Genomic DNA, 20,533 nt, shown 5'->3' on the forward strand with positions numbered 1-20,533 from the left:
ACAGGAAGTCTTCATTTCGTAAAAACCTTAAAAAAAATAAAAATTCAGAATGGGGGGAGAAGACTAGTTCTTTAGGGTCTGCTAGGGAAAGACCATTCGGGTTCCATTTTCGAGAACTACACGAAAACAGAAAATCTAACTCTAACAGAAATACATATTATCCTTTAAAGACTTGATTCTCCCAACACTTAGTTAGCTGTGGTGTTGAAATTGTGATTAACTTCGTTGTCAACTTCCATCGGACCATGTATGTAATGTTTAACTCTGTGACCATTAACTTTAAATTCAATCCCATTTGAATTTATTAATTCTATTGTTCCGTATGGGAAAACTCTTTTGACTATAAATGGTCCAGACCATCTTGATTTCAATTTTCCAGGAAATAGCTTGAATCGTGAATTGAAAAGAAGAACTCTGTCTCCTTCCTTAAATTCTTTTGAACTTCTTATTCTTTTATCATGCCATTTCTTCGTTCTTTCCTTATAGATTAACGAATTTTCGTATGCTTCATGTCTTAATTCTTCTAATTCGTTTAATTAACTTAACCGTAGACGTCCAGCTTCATGTAAGTCAAGATTACATGTCTTCAAAGCCCAAAATTCTTTGTGTTCAATTTCTACTGGAAGATGACATGCTTTTCCATAAACGAGTCTAAAAGGTGTGGTTCCAATTGGAGTTTTGTAGGCTGTTCTAAAAGCCCAGAGTGCATCCTCCAACTTAATGGACCATTCATTCGGATTTGATCCTACAGTTTTCTCTAGAATACGTTTTAAAGCTCGGTTGGTATTTTCAACTTGTCCACTAGTCTGTGGATGATATGCAGTGAAGATTTTATGAGTTATTCCATATCTTTTAAGAACTTTCTCAAGTTGATTATTACAGAAATGAGTACCCCGATCACTTATTAAAGCTTTCGGGGTTCCAAACCTTGCAAAAAGACGTTTTAAAAAGTTGACTACAACTCGTGCATTGTTAGTTGGGAGAGCTTGTGCTTCCGCCCATTTAGATACATAATCAATGGCTACGAGAATGTAGAGATTATTATGAGATTTTGGAAATGGACCCATAAAGTCAATACCCCAAATGTCAAATACTTCACATACTTGAATGACATTTTGTGGCATTTCATCACGTTGACTTATTTTTTCGGCCCTTTGACAAGCATCACAGGATTTGCAAAGAAGGTGTGCGTCTTTGTAAATTGTAGGCCAATAGAATTCAGCATCATAAACTTTTCTTGCTGTTAGTTGAGGCCCATAATGCCCTCCTGTTGGTCCTGTGTGACAATGGTTTAAAATTTTACTAGCTTCATCTCCGAATACACATCGGCGTATTATTCCATCTGGACAACTTTTAAACAGATGTGGATCTTCTCAGAAATAGTGTTTTATATCACTAAAGAATTTCTTTCATTTTTGGTATGACAATCCTTTTTCAAGGAATCCACATACTAAGTAGTTTGCATAGTCTGCAAACCATGGTATTTCATTATAATCTATCTTCAATAGATATTCATCAGGAAAGTTGTCTTGTTTGGCCGATTCATTTAGAACTTCTAATTAAGGATTTTCAAGACGATAAAGATGATCAGCTGCGAGATTTTCTGATCCTCTTTTATCTCGGATTTCAATATCGAACTCTTGTAAGAGTAAGATCCAACAGATTAATCTTGGTTTGGCATCTTGTTTCGAAAATAGGTATCTAAGAGTAGAATGGTCGGTATAGACCACCGTTTTTGCTAGTACGAGATATGAACGAAATTTGTCAAAAGTAAAAACAATAACAAGGAGTTCTTTTTCAGTAGTTGTGTAGTTCGTTTGTGCTCCTTGTAACATCTTACTAGCATAATATATAGGTTGAAATCGTTTTTCAATCCTTTGACCTAAAACGGCTCCAATTGCAAAATCACTTGCATCGCACATAAGTTCGAATGGTAGATTCCAATTTGGTGTTATCATGATTGGTGCATTAGTGAGTTTCTCTTTAAGAATATTAAAAGATTTGATACATTCATCTGAAAAGATGAATGGAGCATCCTTTTCTAGGAGTTTATTCATAGGAGTGGCAATTTTAGAAAAATCTTTTATGAAACGTCGGTAAAAACCGGCATGCCCTAGAAAACTCCTAACTCCTCTAACATTGGTGGGATGTGGAAGTTTAGCAATTACATCTACTTTAGCTCTATCCACTTCAATTCCTTCCTTTGAAATTTTATGTCCAAGAACGATGCCTTCTTTAACCATGAAATGGCATTTCTCCCAATTAAGTACTAGATTTGATTGTTCGCATCTAATAAGCATTCGTTCCAGATTCACTAGATATGATTCAAAAGTATCACCGAAGACTGAAAAGTCATCCATGAAAACTTCCATGCATTCTTCTATCATGTCGTGAAAAATCGCCATCATGCACCTTTGAAAGGTTGCAGGGGCATTGCGAAGTCCAAATGGCATGCGTTTGTAAGCAAAAGTACCATAAGGGCACGTGAACGTGGTTTTCTCTTGATCTTTGGGTGCTATTGGAATTTGAAAGTATCCGGAAAATCCATCTAGAAAACAATAGTAACTATTTCCGGCTAATCTTTCCAACATTTGATCAATGAAAGGTAAGGGAAAGTGATCTTTTCTGGTGGCGTCATTTAATTTTCTATAATCAATACACACACGCCATCCTGTTACAGTCCTAGTAGGAATAAGCTCATTTTTTTCATTTGTAATGACGGTCATGCCACCCTTCTTAGGTACGCATTGAACTGTGCTTACCCATGGACTATCAGAAATTGGATAAATTAAACCTGCATCTAGCAGTTTAATAATTTCTTTCTTAACAACATCTTGCATATTCGGATTTAGTCTTCGTTGGCGTTGCACATACGTTTTATGACCTTCTTCCATAAGGATTTTATGTGTACAATACGAAGGACTTATTCCTTTAATATCATGAATCTTCCATGCAATGGCTGGTTTATGAGCTTTCAACACAGAAATGAGTTGTGATTTCTCATTTTCAGTAAGAGAAGACGATATTATTACAGGTAATTCAGATTCATCATGTAAATAAGCGTATTCCAAATGGTTTGGAAGTGGCTTTAACTCTAATGTCGGAGGTTCTTCTATCGATGATTTGTATCGATATCTGTCTTCTTCTTTTAGCATTTGAATTTATTCTGTTGTTGGTTCATATCCATTAGCCATTAGTGTAGCTAACATTTAAGCTTCATTAATTGGTTCAGTTCCTTCTCCTAAAGAACATTCTCCTGTTCCTTGTAATTCTGGAAATTCTTCTAACAATTCTGCATGTGAATCTATAGTTTAAATATAATAACATGTATCATCTGCAGATTGCGGTTGTTGCATTGCTTTATCAACTGAAAAGGTAACACTCTCATCCTCTATACTTAGGGTCAGTTTCTTACCGAACACGTCTATCATTGTTTTAGCCGTGTTTAAGAATGGTCTTCCTAATATGAGAGGAACTTGAGAATCTTCTTCCATGTCTAGAACAACAAAATCTACTGGAAATACTAAAGTATCAACTTTAACTAGCATGTTCTCCATTATCCCTCTAGGATATTTTATTGATCTATCGGCTAGTTGTATGCTTATTCTTGTTGGTTTCAATTCTCCAAGGTCTAGTTTAGCGTATAGTGAATACGACATTAAATTTATACTAGCACCTAAGTCTGCCAATGCTTCTATTGAACTAAGACTACCCAGAAAACATGGAATTGTGAAACTTCCTGGATCAGATAGTTTTTCTGGTATCTTATTCAACAGCACTGCTGAACAATTAGCATTCATAGTAACGGTCGAGAGTTCTTCCATTTTCTTTCTATTCGAGATTAGATCTTTCAGAAATTTAGCATATCTAGGCATTCCTGAAATCACATCAATGAAAGGAAGATTTACATTTATCTGTTTAAACATATCCAAGAATTTGGATTGCTCGGCTTCAAGTTTCTCTTTTTTCATTTTACTCGGGTAAGGAAGTGGTGGTTGGTATGGTTTAACATAAGGTTTAGCCTTAACTGTGTTATCTTCATTAACCTTTTCAACTACCGGTTCTTTTTCCTTATATTGTTCAGGTTGTGGTTCTTGTGGAGTAGAAATAACTTCATCAGAAATTTCAGGTATTTCAGGTGGTTTAAGTGTCATACCACTTCTTGTGGTAATGGCTTTAGCTGTTTCATTTCGGGGGGTTGCATTTGCATCACTAGGTAAACTTCCCGGTTTTCTTTCACCTATTAACCTTGCTAGGTTACTTACTTCTTGTTCCAAGTTTTGAATAGTAGCTTGTTGATTTCTAAATGCTTGAGCATTTTGTTCATTGGTTTGTTTCTGAGATGTGAAAAACTGCGTTTGAGTTTCAACTAGCTTCGTCATCATATCTTCTAAATTCGGCTTTTTATCATCGGTTTGTGGTGGTTTGTTTTGAAAATTAGGTCTTTGCTGATTGTAAGTATTGTTGGATACTTGTTGATTGCTAGGACTTTGTTGGTTGTTGTATGGAATATTTCGGTTATAATTCTGGTTTTGATTGTAAATTGGTCTTGGCGGTTGATAATTATTCTGATAATTATTTCCAGACCTTTGGTTTAGATATGAAACATTCTCTCTTTGTTCCATTGTTAGTTCAATACTGAGACAATCTTTTGTCAAATGTGGTCCTCCACACTGCTCACAACTAATTCGTATTGAGTGAATATCCTTAGTCATCTTTTCCATTCGTCTCTCGACAGCATCTATCTTTGCGGAAATGGAATCTAAGTCATGGCTAGAATCGGCTCTAGCTGCTTTAGATGATCTAACGATATCTTTTTCTTGATGCCACTCATGTGAGTGGGAAGCAGTGTTATCAATAATTTTATAAGCATCAGTTTCGGTTTTCTTCATAATGGAACCACCAGCTGCCATATCGATGTCTTTCCTTGTAGTGATGTCGCATCCTTGGTAGAATATTTGTACTATTTGACAAGTGTCTAAACCATGTTGCGGACATGCTCTTAATAACTTTCCAAATCTTGTCCACGCCTCATATAGAGTTTCATTTGGTTTCTGTGTGAACGTAACAATTTCTCCTTGAAGTCTTACGGCTTTAGATGCCGGAAAGAATTGTTTAAGAAATTTTTCAACTAAAACATCCCATGTGTCAATCGCCCCTTCAGGTAATGATTCCAACCAATCTTTGGCTTCTCCCTTTAAAGTCCAGGGAAATAACATGAGATATATCTGTTCATCCTCAACTTCTCGGATTTTAAATAGTGTGCAGATCCTATTAAAGGTACGAAGATGTTCATTTGGATCTTCCTTCGGCGCACCACTAAATTGGCATTGATTAGTCACCATATGTAGAATTTGTCCTTTGATTTCATAATCTAGCGCATTTATGTCTGGATGAGTAATTGCTTGACCTTGGCCAGTGCGTTTAGCTCTCATTCGGTCTTCCATACTTAAAGGTTCCAGATTCTCCATAATTGAATTTGTTGAATCTGAATCACTAGAGGATTCTGATTTAATGGTTCGTTCCTCAACAATCTCTGTTTGAATGATTGGTGGTTCCGGAGGAAAAATTAATGGTTCAGGATCTATGAATCATCCCTGAATATTCTCCGGATTCTCAATTGTGAGGTCGATTTCAAAAAATGGATTATCGGAAATTTGAATTGGAGTACTTGGTCGACTGGATGACGATTCTAAAGAAAAATCAACGCCGACAATATTTGCTAGATGTCTTGATCGAGTTACAGGTGGTGAACGTACAAAAGGTGGTGAACGTCTTACTCGGTGCATTCACTGAATATCCTATTAGTTTTTAAAAGGAAAGAAAAATTATATAAGTTATCCAATTAATAGACTTTTCTGATTTTGCCCACGTTTCGAATAGCCAAAAGATGCAGCAGAGGGGCAGGATTCGTTTGGTCTCAATATAATTGAGTACTGTTTGGCTCCAATAACCCGGTCCACGTACAAATCTAACTATTACTACGAACCAGAAAATTTTGATGTCTATCAATTTAACCACTTAAAATAAATTTTCGTAATTTTAAGAAATTTAGAGAAGAAATAGAATAAAAATCTATGTCCTAAAACTAGAATGTTGAGAAATAAGAAAGAAAAAGAGCGCGTCGAAAAAGGACGAAAAAGAAAAGGGTTGAAAAATAAAAGGCGTCGAAAAATAAGAAAGAAAAAGAGTGACTATAGAACTAAAAAAAACACTCTACTAACCCAACCTTATTACTATCACTAACTTAAAATTAAAATTGCAAATTGAGATTACTAATTGGAGTGATAATTGATACATAGGTAAAAGGCGTCGAAAAATAAAAATAAGAAAGTAGCGCGTCTAAACTTAAAAAGGAACTAAAAACTAAAAATTAAAAGTTGCGTCTAAAAATATTAAAGCTTAAAAGTAAAATTATATCCCAAATGGCAATAACTTAAAAAGGTACTAAAACTTAAAAAGGCGTCGCAAAATTCTAGAGCACCTAAATCTTAGTCTAAAGAAGAAGCACTTAAGGGATTTTACGGCAAAGCCTAAAAATCTAAAAGTAAAAATAACTATGGCAAAAACTATGGCTTAAAACTAAATATGGGCGAAAAATACAAAAAATTATGCTAAAACGAATAAAAAGGGACAAAATAAAAAAATATACTAAAAGTTGTAAAAAGTACAATTTTTTAATAAAAATATTATTTTTATATTATTTATTTATTAAAACTATTAATTTTACAAACTAATTAAGCTAATTAAACTAAATATATAAAATAATAAATAAACTAAACTAAATAATAAATAATTAAAACCTATTTAGGGTTTTAAATTTAATAATAAATAATAATAATTATGCGTAATTAATGCCTGATTAGGGCTTCCTGTGTGCCCGTGTCAGACGGCTCCACGAGTCGCGGTATTTTCTTCTTCAAACTCCGCGAGTCGCGGGATATGAAAATTCAGATGACAGGCTGGTTTCGACAGGTTTCGTTTTTTTTATTTGTTTTTAATTTTCTGTTTTAATAATTAAATAAAATATTTATATAAATGCAATAAAAACTTATGTTTTAAAAAAAATAAGATACTTTATAATTTTATAAAAATCTTAAAAATAGATTTATATATATATTTTTTTTTCTTTTCGGTTTTTTTATATGTTTTAAATAAACACAAAATATTTAAATAAAACTTATATTTTTATAAAATAAAAATAAAGAAACTTTATAAAACTTAAATATTTAACAAACTCTTAAAAATATTTATATTTATATTTTTGTTTTTCTTTTTATATTTTTGAATATTTTAAACGTATTTTTACAAAAGCGTATTTTTATAAAAGTAAACTAAAAATAATTTTTTTTTTATATTAGCGTTGCGCTTCCGGCTTTTAAGCTAGATTGGTTCCCCGGCAGCGGCGCCAAAAATACTTGATGTTAAAGCTAAGGGGTATAAAATACTATTAAATTTTACTAGGAAATACTATTAAATACGATACAATTTTACACAAGATATTTATTTATTTATAGAATGGATATACTTAAACCTTGCTACAACACTTATAGGCAGTGTACCTAGCCGTACAATAGTGTAGTTTTTAGTAAGTCCGGTTCGTTCCACAGGGAATCTTTTAGACAAAGCTTAACGCTATATTAGTTTTATTTTATAAAAATACATATATATATATATATATATATATATATATATATATATATATATATATATATATATATATATATATATATATATATATATATAGATATAGATATATATAAGTAATATTATTATTATAAAGGGGGGTTTTTACCGTTTAATGACCGGTTTGTCGATTTTAAAAACTTTAGTCGCAGTTAAAACCTAATGTAAAATATTAAATAAATAAAAGACTTAATTTAAAGCGTAAAATAAATAACGATAATGAAATTGCAATAAATAAAAGTGCGATAAAATAAACTTGTGATAATTAAAAAATGCGATAATTAAAAGTCCAATTCAATACAATAACAATAAATAAAAGTGTGATAATTAGAAGTGCAATTAAATATAAAATAAAGGAAATTAAATATGAAATAAAAGAATTATGCTTATTTAAACTTCCGTAATCATGATGTTTGACGTGTTGATTTTAGTTTATTCCCATGGGTTAATTGTTCTTTGTCCTGGATTATTTAATATGTCCATACGGATTTGTCCATAATAGTCCATCAGTCATAAATATAAAGAGCGAAAGCCTTCGTCAAATTATTCTTATTCCCGAAGTCAAATATTCCAACTAATTGGGGATTCGAATTGTAACAAGGTTTTAATACTTTGTTTAATGAATACACCAGGTTATCGACTGCGTGTAAACCAAGGTTTTACTACTTTGTTAACAATTACACCAATTACCATTGAATGTAATTCACCCCTGTTTCAACAAGTCTATTAACTATTAATCCAGTTTCGTGTCCGGTAAAATGAATAATTATTGGTATTTATAGATATACCGCCCACCGTACCCAGTCAAGCGTATGTGGTTATATATAAATACGTCAAATTATAAGTTTGTATATTAAATTAACAAGGTATTGTTTAGTTAATATAAAACCCATTAATAGCCCATAGTCTAATTTCCACAAGTGTCGTTCTTTTATCCAAACCCCAATTATGGTACAAAGCCCAATTACCCAATTTTAGTAATTAGCCCAACATCATGATTACTTCGTCTTAAATAAGCATAATAATAACTTAGCTACGAGACATTAATGAAAATAATATAAACATAACTTACAATGATTAAAAATAGTGTAGCGTTACACGGACAGAATTTCGACTTACACCCTTACAACATTCGCTAACATACCCTTATTATTAGGATTTAAAATTAAAATTAAAATTAAAATATAAATATAAATATTTACGTATACATATATAGAGAGATATTGATTTTATGGATATTTTTACGATCAAAATGCGTTGCCTTTTATAGGAATTTTCGTCCAGGGAAGCTCCGCAACTCGCAGCATTTTTGGCCTTCAAACTCCGCAACTCGCGGAGTTCGTATTTCCAGCTCACACAGCCTTGGCTCCTAGCTTGCCGACGGTTTATAATATATTATATAATATATAAATAATTATAAGAATTATTTAAATATTATATTATATTTATGTGCATAGTTGACTTGTAATTTTTAGTCCGTTGCGTCGAGCGTTGAGAGTTGACTCTGGTCCCGGTTCTGGATTTTCGAACGTCCTTGCGTACAATTTAATATCTTATACTTTGCGTTTTGAATCTTGTACTCTTGTAATTTCGAGACGTTTCTTATCAATAACTGGATCCTCTTTGATTGTATTTTGTACTTTTAAGCTTTTTGGTCGTTTGCGTCTTCAATTCGTCGAATCTGTCTTTTGTCTTCACCTTTTATTATTTAAACGAATATCACTTGTAAATAGAACAATTGCAACTAAAAGCTTGTCTTTCTTGAGGAATAATGCTATGAAATATATGTTCGTTTTTAGCATTATCAGTAGTCGATACACAACCTAAATGTACCATCCTTCTTCTTGACAAACAAAATAGGAGCTCCCCACGGTGATGTGCTTGGTCGAATAAAACCACGCTCTAAAAGTTCCTGTAACTGACTTTGTAATTCTTTCATTTCACTGGGTGCGAGTCTGTATGGAGCACGAGCTATTGGTGCAGCTCCTGGTACAAGGTCTATTTGAAATTCAATGGATCGATGTGAAATGTCCCGTTCATATTGATTATAAACGTTCCATATTAATAGATTTCGTCGCGAGGGTTTGACCTCTATATGAGACATTTTTCAAAGACTGCATTCATTTTTAAAACAACCATAACCTTTATTTTATCGATAAAGGTTTAAAAAGCATTACGTAGATTATCAAATAATGATAATCTAAAATATACCGTTTACACACGACCATTACATAATGGTTTACAATAAGAATATATTACATCAAAAATAAGTTTCTTGAATGCAGTTTTTACATAATATCATACAAGCATGGACTCCAAATCTTGTCCTTATTTTAGTATGCAACAACGGAAGCTCTTAATAATCACCTGAGAATAAACATGCTTAAAACGTCAACAAAAATGTTGGTGAGTTGTAGGTTTAAACTATATATTATCAAATCATAATAATAGACCACAAGATTTCATATTTCAATATACATCCCATACATAGAGATAAAAATCATTCATATGGTGAACACCTGGTAACCGACATTAACAAGATGCATATAAGAATATCCCCATCATTCTGGGACATCCATCGAACATGATATAAAACCTCGAAGTACTAAAGCATCCGCTACAACGGATGGGGTTTGTTGAGCCCAATAGATCTATCTTTAGGATTTGCATCAATTAGTAGACTGGTTTACTAATTCTTAGGTTACCAAGTAAAAAGAGGCATATTCGGCTTCGATCGTTCAACCATAGAAAGTAGTTTCATGTACTTGTGTCTATTTTGTAAAACATTTAAAAAGCTGCATGTATTCTCATCCCAAAAATATTAGATTTTAAAAGTGGGACTATAACTCACTTTCACAGATTTACTTCATCGGGAAGTAAGACTTAACCACTGGTCGATTCACGAACCTATAACAAATATGTACACATATATCAAAGTATGTTCAAAATATATTTACAACATTTTTAATACGTTTTACTGTTTTAAGTTTATTAAGTCAGCTGTCCTCGTTAGTAACCTACAACTAGTTGTCCACAGTTAGATGTACAGAAATAAAGCAATATATAATATCTCGAATCAATCCACGACCTCGTGTATACAAGCCTCAGGCTAGATCACAACTCAAAGTATTTAATATTTTGGAATCAACATCAACCCTGTATAGCTAACTCCAACATTACTGCATATAGAGTGTCTATGGTTGTTCCGATATATATATATATATATATATATATATATATATATATATATATATATATATATATATATATATATATATATATATATATATATATATATATATATATATGGGTCGATATGATATGTCAAAACATTGTATTCGTGTCTATGGTATCCCAAGATTACATAATATATTAGAATACATGTATAATACAATATAGGTTAGCTAGGATATGATTTGTATAGAATTGTTACAATATTTCCCGTAGCTACAACAATCAAAAAAATATTCAATCTTGTTTTACCCATAACTTCTTCGTTTTAGATCCGTTTTGAGTGAATTAATTTGCTATGGTTTCATATTGAACTCTATTTTATGAATCTAAACCGAAAAAGTATAGGTTTATAGTCTAAAATATAAGTTACAAGTCGTTTTTGTAAGAGGTAGTCATTTTAGTCAAAAGAACGACGTCTTGATGACCATTTTGAAAAACATACTTCCACTTTGAGTTTAACCATGATTTTTGGATATAATTTCATGTTCATAAGAAAAATCATTTTCCCAGAAGAACAACTTTTAAATCAAAGTTTATCATAGTTTTTAATTATCAAACCCAAAACAGCCCGCAGTGTTACTACGACGGCGCATGTCTGGTTTTACGGTGTTTTTCGTGTTTCCAGGGTTTAAATCATTAAGTTAGCATATCATATAGATATATAATATGTGTTTAGTTGATTTTAAAAGTCAAGTTAAAAGAATTAACTTTATTTGCGAACAAGTTTAGAATTAACTAAACTATGTTCTAGTGATTACAAGTTTAAATCTTCGAATAAGATAGTTTTATATGTATGAATTGAATGATGTTATGAACATCATTACTACCTCAGGTTTTGTGGATAAACCTACTGGAAATGAGAAAAATAGATCTAGCTTCAAAGGATCCTTGGATGGCTTGAAAGTTCTTGAAGCAAAATCATGATACAAAAACATGTTCAAGTAAGATTTCCACTCGAAATAAGATTGTTAAAGTTATAGAAATTGAATCAAAGTTTGGATATGAGTATTACCTTATATTAGAAAGATATCTTACTATAAATAAGAAATATTTCTTGAGGTTGGATGATCACTTTACAAGATTGGAAGTAAGCTAGCAAACTTGGAAGTATTCTTGATTTTATGAAACTAGAACTTATAGAATTTATGAAGAACACTTAGAACTTGAAGATAGAACTTGAGAGAGATCAATTAGATGAAGAAAATTGAAGAATGAAAGTATTTGTAGGTGTTTTTGGTCGTTGGTATATGGATTAGATATAAAGGATGTGTAATTTTGTTTACTTGTAAATAAGTCATGAATGATTACTAATATTTTTGTAATTTTATGAGATATTTCATGCTAGTTGCCAAATGATGTTTCCCACATGTGTTAGGTGACTCACATGGGCTACTAAGAGCTGATCATTAGAGTGTATAAACCAATACTACATACATCTAAAAGCTGTGTATTATACGAGTACGAACACGGGTGCATACGAGTAGAATTGTTGATGAAACTGAACGAGGATGTAATTGTAAGCATTTTTGTTAAGTAGAAGTATTTTGATAAGTGTCTTAAAGTCTTTCAAAAGTGTATGAATACATATTAAAACACTACATGTATATACATTTTAACTGAGTCGTTAAGTCATCGTTAGTCGTTACATGTAAGTGTTGTTTTGAAGCCTTTAGGTTAATGATCCTGTTAAGTGTTGCTAACCCATTGTTTATTATATCTAAAGAGATGTTAAATTATTACATTATCATGATATTATGATATATTAATATATCTTAATATGATATATATACAGTTAAATGTTGTTACAACGATAATCGTTACATATATGTCTCGTTTCGAAATCATTAAGTTAGTAGTCTTGTTTTTACATATGTAGTTCATTGTTAATACACTTAATGACATGTTTACTTATCATTTATCATGATTAAACATAGTGTATCAATATCTTAATATGATTCATATGTATTTAGTAAGACGTTGTTATAACGATAATCGTTATATGTATCGTTTTGAGTTTCTGAACGATTATCATTAAGTGTATTAATAATGAACTACATATGTAAAAATAAGACTACTAACTTAATGATTTCGAAACGAGACATATATGTAACGATTATCGTTGTAACGACATTTAACTGTATATATATCATACTAAGATATATTATATATCATAATATCATGATAATGTAACAATTTAACATCTCATTTGATATAATAAACAATGGGTTAATAACATTTAACAAGATCGTTAACCTAAAGGTTTCAAAACAACATTTACATGTAACGACTAACGATGACTTAACGACTCAGTTAAAATGTATATACATGTAGTGTTTTAATATGTATTTATACACTTTTGAAAGACTTCAAGACACTTATCAAAATACTTCTACTTAACAAAAATGCTTACAATTACATCCTCATTCAGTTTCATCAACAATTCTACTCGTATGCACCCGTATTCGTACTCGTACAATACACAGCTTTTAGATGTATGTACTATTGGTATATACACTCCAATGATCAACTCTTAGCAGCCCATGTGACTCACCTAACACATGTGGGAATCATCATTTGGCAACTAGCATGAAATATCTCATAAAATTACAAAAATATGAGTAATCATTCATGACTTATTTACATGAAAACAAAATTACATATCCTTTATATCTAATCCATATACCAACGACTAAAAACACCTAAAAACACTTTCATTCTTTAATTTTCTTCATATAATTGATCTCTCTCAAGTTCCATCTTCAAGTTCTAAGTGTTCTTCATAAATTCCATAAGTATAGTTTCATAAAAATCAAGAATACTTCCAAGTTTGCAAGTCTACTTCCAAGCTTTCTAATCCATTCCAAGTAATCATCTAAGATCAAGGAACCTTTGTTATTTACAGTAGGTTATCTTTCTAATTCAATTTAATATTCATATTCAAACTTTGATTCAATTTCTACAACTATAACAATCTTATTTCGAGTGAAAATCTTACTTGAACTGTTTTCGTATCATGATTCTGTTTCAAGAACTTTCAAGTCATCCAAGGATCCTTTGAAGCTAGATCCATTTTTCTCATCTCCAATAGTTTTATCCAGAAAACTTGAGGTAGTAATAATGTTCATAACATCATTCGATTCATACATATAAAGCTATCTTATTCAAAGGTTTAAACTTGTAATCACTAGAACACAGTTTAGTTAATTCTAAACTTGTTCGCAAACAAAAGTTAATCCTTCTAACTTGACTTTTAAAATCAACTAAAAACATGTTCTATATCTATATGATATGCTAACTTAATGATTTAAAGCCTGGAAACACGATGAACACCATAAAATCGGATATACGCCATCTTAGTGAAACCGGAGGCTGTTTTGGTTTGGATAATTAAAAACTATGATAAACTTTGATTTAAAAGCTGTTCTTCTGGAAAAATAATTTTTCATATGAACATGAAACTATATCCAAAAATCAAGGTTAAACTCAAAGTGAAAGTATGTTTTCCAAAATGGTCATCTAGACGTCGTTCTTTCGACTGAAATGACTACCTTTACAAAAATGACTTGTAACTTATATTTCTGAATATAAACCTATACTTTTTCTGTTTAGATTCATAAAATAGAGTTCAATATGAAACCATAACAATTTGATTCACTCAAAATGGATTTAAAATGAAGAAGTTATGGGTAAAACAAGATTGGATATTTTTGATCTTTTTAGCTACGGAAAATGTTTAACAAATCTATACAAATCATATCCTAGCTAACTTATATTGTATTATACATGTATTCTAATATATTATGTAATCTTGGGATACCATAGACATGTATGCAAATGTTTTGAAATATCATATCGACCCATGTATATATATTATTTGGAACAACCATAGACACTCTATATGCAGTAATGTTGGAGTTAGCTATACAGGGTTGAGGTTGATTCCAAAAATATATATACTTTGAGTTATGATCTAGCTTGAGACGTGTATATACTAGGTCGTGGATTGATTCAAGATAATATATATCGATTTATTTCTGTACATCTAACTGTGGACAATTAGTTGTACGTTACTAACGAGGACAGCTGACTTAATACACTCAAATCTTTAAAACATAATAAAAATGGTTGTAATTATATTTTGATCATACTTTGATATATATGTACATATTTGTATAGGTTCGTGAATCGATCCGTGGCCAAGTCTTATTTTCGAGGAAGGAAATATCTGTGAAAGTGAGTTATAGTCCCACTTTTAAAATCTAATATTTTTGGGATGAGAATACATGCAGGTTTTATAAATGATTTACAAAATAGACACAAGTACGTGAAACTACATTCTATGGTTGAATTATTGAAATCGAATATGCCCCTTTTTATTAAGTCTGGTAATCTAAGAATTAGGGAACAGACACCCTAATTGACGCGAATCCTAAAGATAGATCTATTGGGCCTAACAAACCCCATCCAAAGTACCGGATGCTTTAGTACTTCGAAATTTATATCATATTTGAAGGGTGTGCCGGAATGATGGGGATATTCTTATATATGCATCTTGTTAATGTCGGTTACCATGTGTTCACCATATGAATGATTTTTATCTCTATGTATGGGATGTGTATTGAAATATGAAATCTTGTGGTCTATTGTTACGATTTGATATATATAGGTTAAACCTATAACTCACCAAAATTTTTGTTGACGTTTAAAGCATGTTTATTCTCAGGTGAATACTAAGAGCTTCCGCTGTTGCATACTAAAATAAGGACAAGATTTGGAGTCCATGTTTGTATGATATTGTGTAAAAACTGCATTCAAGAAACATATGTCGATGTAATATATTTCTATTGTAAACCATTATGTAATGGTCGTGTGTAAACAGTATATTTTAGATTATCATTATTTGATAATCTACGTAATGTTTTTAAAACCTTTATTGATAAAATAAAGGTTATGGTTGTTTTAAAAATGAATGCAGTCTTTGAAAAACGTCTCATATAGAGGTCAAAACCTCGCAACGAAATCAATTAATATGGAACGTTTATAATCAATATGAACGGGACATTTCAGTTGGTATCCGAGCGTTGGTCTTAGAGAACCAGAAAATTTGTATTAGTGTGTCTTATCGAGTTTGTTAGGATGCATTAGTGAGTCTGGACTTCGACCGTGTTTTCTTTAAAAATGATTGCTTAACATTTTTGTTGGAAACTATATATTATTAACATGTAAATATTATGTGATATATTAATCTCTTAACATGTTTGATATTGTGTGATAGATGTCTACCTCTAGCATAAATCCCATTGACTCACCTAATAATAACGAAGAGTCGAATATATATTGGCAAGATTCACAAGTTCCCGAAGAACCGGAAGAAGAGGAAACGGAACCGGAAGAAGAGGAACCGGAAGAAGAGGAACCAGAAGAAGAGGAACCGGAAGAAGAAGAGGTTCTGGAGGGGGGAATAGTAGGAACCACAGAAAACCGGTCAAATAAAAGAAAATCCTCAATCAATGGACCAAAGTTAATAATGGTCAATGGTGTTTCCGCTAAGGAAGCAAAATATTGGGAAAATTACCAATTTTCTGATGAATCGGATCCTGATGAGGATTCCGATGATGTTATAGAAATTACCCCAACCCAATTTAATGAGGCAAAAGAAAATAATAAGGGAAAAGGCATCAAAATAGAGAAATCTTATTCCGACCCCGATGAACTTTATATGTACCGTCAACACCCGTATTTTCAATATCGTGACAATAACCCAGGAACCTCTAAACCACCAGATTTTTCTAAACCAACGTGGAAAATGACAGCTCATATTAGAGAAACATCATATATCCCTAGAAAATTAGGAAAAAGAACCAAGTCCGAAGAAGAAGAAGAAGAAACCAGTGATTCAGATTAGAGGGGTGTGAGCATGTTGTGTAATAAATGTTGTAGTGACCCGAACTTTTCCGAACCTTTCTATGATTATATGTTTAATGAAAACTATATTTACATGATTAAATTTTTCCAACATGTTAAGCAATCAAACTTGTTAAGACTTGGTTAATTGAAACGGAAATTTTGTAAACGTCTGATTACCCAGTTTGACCAATGATTCACGAACGCTATAAGTTGTATATGACATGATGATACATAAATGAATAAATATATATGTTTAACATGATATAATTATTATCAAGTATCTCATTAAAAATAGTAACAATAAGTTATATACTTAAAAAGGACACTATTGACGTATGAAACTCGAAACGATACATATAACGATTATCGTTATAACCACGTCTTACTAAATATATATGAAGCATATTAATACATTGTTATATTATATATAACATGATAATATGATAATTAAATATATCATTAAGAGTATTAACAATGAACTACATAAGTAAAAACAAGACTACTAACTTAAGGATTTCGAAACGAGACATATATGTAACGATTATCGTTGTAACGACATTTAAATGTATATATCATATTAAGATATATTAATATATCATAATATCATGATAATATAATAATTTAAAATCTCATTTGATATTATAAACTTTGGATTAACAACATTTAACAAGATCGTTAACCTAAAGGTTTCAAAACAACACTTACATGTAACGACTAACGATGACTTAACGACTCAGTTAAAATGTATATACATGTAGTGTTTTAATATGTATTCATACACTTTTGAAAGACTTCAAGACACTTATCAAAATACTTCTACATAACAAAAATGCTTACAATTACATCCTCGTTCAGTTTCATCAACAATTCTACTCGTATGCACCCGTATTCGTACTCGTACAATACACAGCTTTTAGATGTATGTACTATTGGTATATATACTCCAATGATCAGCTCCTAGCAGCCCATGTGAGTCACCTAACACATGTGGAAACCATCATTTGGCAACTAGCATGAAATATCTCATAAAATTACAAAAATATGAGTAATCATTCATGACTTATTTACATGAAAACAAAATTACATATCCTTTATATCTAATCCATACACCAACGACCAAAAACACCTACAAACACTTTCATTCTTCAATTTTATTCATCTAATTGATCTCTCTCAAGTTCTATCTTCAAGTTCTAAGTTTTCTTCATAAATTCCAAAAGTTCTAGTTTCATAAAATCAAGAATACTTCCAAGATTGCAAGTTTACTTCCAAGTTTTCTAAATCCATTCCAAGTAATCATCCAAGATCAAGAAACCTTTATTACTTACAGTAGGTTATCTTTCTAATACATGGTAATAATCATATTCAAACTTTAATTCAATTTCTATAACTATAACAATCTTATTTCGAGTGGAAATCTTACTTGAAATTGTTTTCGTGTCATGATTCTGCTTCAAGAACTTTCAAGCCATCCAAGGATTCTTTGAAGCTAGATCTATTTTTTTCATTTCCAGTAGGTTTATCCAAGGAACTTGAGGTAGTAATGATGTTCATAACATCATTAAATTCATACATAAAAAGCTGTCTTATTCAACGTTATAAACTTGTAATCACTAGAACATAGTTTAGTTAATTCTAAACTTGTTCGCAAATAAAGTTAATCCTTCTAACTAGACTTTTAAAATCAACTAAACACATGTTCTATATCTATATGATATGCTAACTTAATGATTTAAAACCCGGAAACACGATAAACACCATAAAACTGGATATACGCCGTCGTAGTAAAACCGGGGGTTGTTTTGGTTGGGATAATTAAAAGCTAAGAAGAACTTTGATTTAAAAGCTATACTTCTGGAAAAATGATTTTTCTTATGAACATGAAACTATATCCAAAAATCATGGTTAAACTCAAAGTGAAAGTATGTTTTTCAAAATGGTCATCAAGATGTCGTTCTTTCGACGGAAATGACTACCTCTTTCAAAAACGACTTGTAACTTGTATTTCCGACTATAAACTTATACTTTTTCTATTTAGATTCATAAATTTAAGTTCAATATACAAAACCGTGGCCACTGGAATCACTCAAAACGGATTAGAAACGAAGAAATGGCGAGTAAAACAAGATTGATAAAAACTACTCATTTTACCTACGTGAAAGTTAGTAATAAATCTATTCCAACCATAACCTAATCAACTTATATTGTATATTATGTAATCTTGAGATACCATAGACACGTATACAATGTTTTGACCTATCATGTCGACCCATCTATATATATATTGCGGAACAACCATAGACACTCTATATGTGAATGTTGGAGTTAGCTATACAGGGTTGAGGTTGATTCCAAAATATATATATAGTTTGAGTTGTGATCAATACTAACGAGGACAGCTGACTTAATAAACTTAAAACATCAAAATGTATTAAAAGTATTGTAAATATATTTTGAACATACTTTGATATATATGTATATATTGTTATAGGTTCGTGAATCAACCAGTGGCCAAGTCTTACTTCCCGACGAAGTAAAAATCTGTGAAAGTGAGTTATAGTCCCACTTTTAAAATCTAATATTTTTGGGATGAGAATACATGTAGGTTTTATAAATGATTTACAAAATAGACACAAGTACGTGAAACTACATTCTATGGTTGAATTATCGAAATCGAATATGCCCCTTTTTATTAAGTCTGGTAATCTAAGAATTAGGGAACAGACACCCTAATTGACGCGAATCCTAAAGATAGATCTATTGGGTCTAACAAACCCTATCCAAAGTACTAGATGCTTTAGTACTTTGAAATTTATATCATATCCGAAGGGTGTCCCGGAATGATGGGGATATTCTTATATATGCATCTTGTTAATGTCGGTTACCAGGTGTTCACCATATGAATGATTTTTATCTCTATGTATGGGATGTGTATTGAAATATGAAATCTTGTGGTCTATTGTTACGATTTGATATATATAGGTTAAACCTATAACTCACCAACATTTTTGTTGACATTTAAAGCATGTTTATTCTCAGGTGAATACTAAGAGCTTCCGCTGTTGCATACTAAAATAAGAACAAGATTTGGAGTCCATGTTTGTATGATATTGTGTAAAAACTGCATTCAAGAAACTGATTTCGATGTAACATATTTGTATTGTAAACCATTATGTAATGGTCGTGTGTAAACAGGATATTTTAGATTATCATTATTTGATAATCTACGTAAAGCTTTTTAAACCTTTATTTATGAAATAAAGGTTATGGTTTGTTTTAAAATGAATGCAGTCTTTGAAAAACGTCTCATATAGAGGTCAAAACCTCGCAACGAAATCAATTAATATGGAACGTTTTTAATCAATAAGAACGGGACATTTCAGTTGGTATCCGAGCGTTGGTCTTAGAGAACCAGAATTTTGCATTAGTGTGTCTTATCGAGTTTGTTAGGATGCATTAGTGAGTCTGGACTTCGACCGTGTTTACTTGAAAAATGATTGCTTAACAAATTTTGTTGGAAACTATATATTTTTAACATGTGAATATTATGTGATATATTAATCTCTTAACGTGTTTGATATTATGTGATAGATGTCTACCTCTAGAACAAGTCCCATTGACTCACCTAATAATAATGAAGAGTCAAATGTAAATTGGAATGATTTGTGGACTGATTCACAAGTTCCCGAAGAGGAACCGGAAGAAG

The sequence above is a fragment of the Rutidosis leptorrhynchoides genome, chromosome 1 (assembly GCF_046630445.1).
Source record: "Rutidosis leptorrhynchoides isolate AG116_Rl617_1_P2 chromosome 1, CSIRO_AGI_Rlap_v1, whole genome shotgun sequence".
Lineage (NCBI taxonomy): Eukaryota > Viridiplantae > Streptophyta > Magnoliopsida > Asterales > Asteraceae > Rutidosis > Rutidosis leptorrhynchoides.